The sequence below is a fragment of the Salvelinus namaycush genome, unplaced genomic scaffold (genome assembly GCF_016432855.1).
Source record: "Salvelinus namaycush isolate Seneca unplaced genomic scaffold, SaNama_1.0 Scaffold2922, whole genome shotgun sequence".
NCBI lineage: Eukaryota > Metazoa > Chordata > Actinopteri > Salmoniformes > Salmonidae > Salvelinus > Salvelinus namaycush.
In genome coordinates, this window is record NW_024059811.1 from 26,843 (window position 1) to 31,171 (window position 4,329).

Here is a 4,329-nt window from a genome sequence, read left to right on the forward strand (position 1 = left end):
GTACATAATATTCTTTTAGCATGTTAACATGACACACACGGGAAGAACGCCTTCGATCTGGGGTCTTTATCACATAGTTGGTGTCACTGAGTTTCTTTTCCACCAGATATGGTCCAGAAAAACGTGCTGACAGAGATGAGCCAGGAATTGGCAACAAAACTAAAACTTGATCCCCTGGTGCAAAAGAACGGCCAACAGCCTTTTTGTCATAATGCACTTTCATGCGTTTTTGCGAAGAGGAAAGAGACTTTTGGGCCAACGCACATGCGGCGTGCAGTCTCTCCCGCATCTTACTGACATAATCCAACACATTTTTAGGGGCGCTACTGGGTGTAGGAGATAAGATATGCTCCTTCAACACTTTCAGCGGACCCCTTGGGGTATGTCCAAACACAAGGTCAGCAGGGCTAAACCCTAAGGACTCTTGTATCGTTTCCCTAATAGCAAATAGGACAAAGGGCACCCCCTCATCCCAATCGGTACTGGTATCCATACAATACTTGCGTAGCATTGCCTTCAGCGTCTGATGCCAGCGTTCGAGAGCCCCTTGACTCTCTGGATGATACGGACTTGAGACCTGATGGGAAATACACAATGTCTTTAACACATTTGAAAACATTTGACATAAAGTTGGATCCCTGATCAGTTTGGATTACTTTAGGGAGTCCAAACGTAGAGAAGAACTTCACCAGTGCCTTCACCACAGTCTTAGCCGTAATAGTACGGAGAGGAATAGCCTCTGGGTATCGAGTAGCACTGCACATTATTGTTAATAGGAACTGGTTACCTGACCTGGTTTTTGGCAACGGACCTACACAATCAACTATCACTCTTTCAAACGGTTCCCCCACCACAGGAATCGGGTAGAGCGGTGCTCTAGGAACTGTTTGATTCGCTTTCCCAGTGAGTTGACATACGTGACATGTTTTACAAAATTGGACCACGTCAGACTTCAAACCTGGCCAGAAAAAAATGACGAAGGACCCGGTTATAAGTCTTTGTGATCCCCAAATGTCCAGACCACGCCTGGTCATGGGCGAGTGACAGCACCTGCTGTCGGAACGGTGTAGGAACAACCACTTGACACACTTCACTCCAGTCATTAACGGTGTCATGAGCTGCCCATTTACGCATCAAAACTCCTGCTTCCATAAAGTAGGCAGTCTCTCTAGTTTTAGCTTCTTCAATGGAAATTACCGAAGCAAAACACTTGCGAAGACTGGTGTCTCCTTTTTGACATTCAATCACCTTCTCAGGGGTGACAGACAAAAGAATGTCATGTAATTGGGGTGCGATTTCGCAGTCCCCTTCCTTAGTTTTTACAGGAGTAAAAACTGTCGGACTTGCAGAAGGAATACTCGGTGCATTGTCTTCTACTTCAACATTCTCAAAAATGGAACTAGCCAAATCCACCACATCTCCAAGCTTGCGAGATTGTGCCCTCGTTAACACACAAGCAGGAAAAACATGTGGAAATGCTTGAACCAATATCTCATCTGTAGTTCTGATTTCTGGGTTGTCTACTACCTCTAACACAGGAGTAACGTTACCACCAGCAATATCATTCCCTAGTAGCAATGTGACTCCTTTTACTGGCAGTGTAGACACTACACCAACACGGAAACATCCTGATACCAAATCTGACACTAAGTGAACCCAGTGTAATGGTACAGGTACTGTTTTTGTCTCTATGCCCTGTAATATAACATGTGAGCCACAATATGTTTCAGGAGACCAGGGTAAAGCATCAGTAATGATTACTGACTGTGCCGCCCCAGTGTCTCGTAAGATTTTAATTGGCTTTTGATCAGCTTGTTCTCCAGTTAAGGAAACACAACCGGTAGAGATAAACGGAGCATAAACAGGATCCGGTTTCTCAAATGCTGAATCAAGAACTCGGGCCAACGGACGAGCCAAAGACTTGACTAAACCCAAACTTTTCCTTTTTGGGGACGGTGACTGGGACTGTTTCGGTTTATTTTTCAAAACTGGGCAGTCCGCAATCACGTGACCCTTTTGGTGACAGTAAAAACATTCACGGATCTCATGAAAAGGCTTGTCAGAGGAAAAGCGACCTGAACGAGGCACTGATGACGTAATCAGTCTACCTTCAAAACGAGGTGCACCAAAGACAGTCTTGTGTGTCAAAGCATACTCATCTGCCAACACTGCTGCCTGGGCCAATGTCACCACTTTCTGTTCATTTAAATGAACTACAATTCTATCAGGGAGGTTGCTTTTAAAATCCTCCAACAGCATCAACTCCCGAATATCAGAAAAGGTGTTAGCTTTGCTGGCTGAGCACCATCGATTAAACAGAGACTCTTTGTCCCTAGCAAACTCAACAAAAGTACAGTGAGAGGGTTTCTTGTGGTTCCTGAAGCGCTGTCTATAAGCTTCAGGCACCAACTCATAAGCCCGCAACACGGTAGTTTTAACTGTTTCGTAATGTAAACTGTCTTCCAGCGAGAGAGCAGCTACTACTTCCTGGGCTTTCCCAGACAATTTACATTGTAATAGGAGCGGCCAAACCTCAAGTGGCCAATGCAGCGCAGCGGCCACACGCTCAAACGCAGAGAAATAGGAATCAACTTCCGACTCTCGGAATGGTGGGACTAAAGCGATATTTTTACTTACATCAAAGTGGGCTTGATGATGAGCAGCTTTTGGAGTCGTACCGGAGCCAGCTTCTAGCTCCAGTTGTCGGATCCTCACCTCCTTGTCGGCTTCTATTTTCCTAATTTCAAGATCAAAATGCATCTGTCTCTCCTTATCTTTTTGCTCCATTTCTAACCGGGCCAGCCTCACCTTCAGCCTAGCGGTCCCTTCTGAACGACCTGAAGCAGAAGATAAAGGATCGAATCGAGGCAATGTAAAGGGGGTACGAGCAACCCCTTCCTTCGCCCTGTCCTCCGACTTGGCATCGGAAGGTCTACCCGTCTCCTCTCCTTGCAATGAGAGAATTCTTTCTCTCACTAAACCCTCCCTGACTAGCACCAAAAGCTCAGCCTTTAGGGCTTTCTCAGGGATAACAAATCCATAATGGTCAGCTATAGCTATAAGGTCTACTTTTCGAAACCTCACCAAACAATCAATAGAGGGCGCTTCAATGAACTTGGAGATGGCTGAGGCAGCCATCTTGTACACAACAATCTACTGAAAACACAAACTAAACAAGTCATCCAAACTCACAACCTACCATCACACCTCAATCACTAACCACAGAGAGCTCAGTGCAGCAGGGTCCGGTGGGTTTAATGGAATCCCGGACGAGCCCCCATTATGTTACGCACGCCTCTGAGAAGAGGGAACGCAACTCCCTGCTACAACTCAACTCTCTGAAGTGCAAGAGGTATGGACTGTAGGTGCGAGTAAGGATGACACAAAAGCAGAATTTACCGTTTACTAGAATTTATTTTCTTACACGGTAATATGGGGAAAAGGGGCTGGACGGAACCAAAGCAAAGAAAGTAAATATCAAAGTTCCCCCTCTCCTATCTAACCTGCCTACCCACTTAACTTACCTAACTTAGCACCGTCTGGTGCCCTAACCAAAATACAGGGGGTGGTCCGCCCAGGTCTTACCTAGTGTGCCTAGACAGTAAATATACTACGGGTATATGTATGCCCGCGGGCCTCTTGCCTAAGCACTCCCAAAGTGCCTTCTCCTTCCCCCCTGGGAACAAATGAAACAGAGTAATTATTAATGATTTCACAAACACTCACAAACACAGGACATAGAAAAACTGCTACCAACAACAACATTACATACCACACTTTCTGATACACAACCCACACTATATCACAATCTAATTTTTCTCTCTCAATCTCCAAATCTCTACTCCAAATCTCATCTCCTCTCTCTCCAAAACTCCTGGGGCAGAACACTGGCTTTTATCTTCAGGTGGCAATGGTGATTAGTGTCAGCTGCTTCTTGACGAGGGGGCGGGGTCAGCTCCAATCACCAATTAGCCTGGGGTTGACCAATCAGCTGGTTGGGGAGTACTTCAGGAAGCCATCTCCTGAAACACACACTCAAATACAAAACAGAACACAGAAACTGGGGAACGTAACATGGTTGAGGAACAACTAGGTGATGGTTCAGGAACAACTAGGTGATGGTTCAGGAACAACCAGGTGCTGGTTCAGGAACAACTAGGTGATGGTTCAGGAACAACTAGGTGATGGTTCAGGAACAACTAGGTGCTGGTTCAGGAACAACCAGGTGCTGGTTCAGGAACAACTAGGTGATGGTTCAGGAACAACCAGGTGCTGGTTCAGGAACAACCAGGTGCTGGTTCAGGAACAACCAGGTGCTGGTTCAGGAAC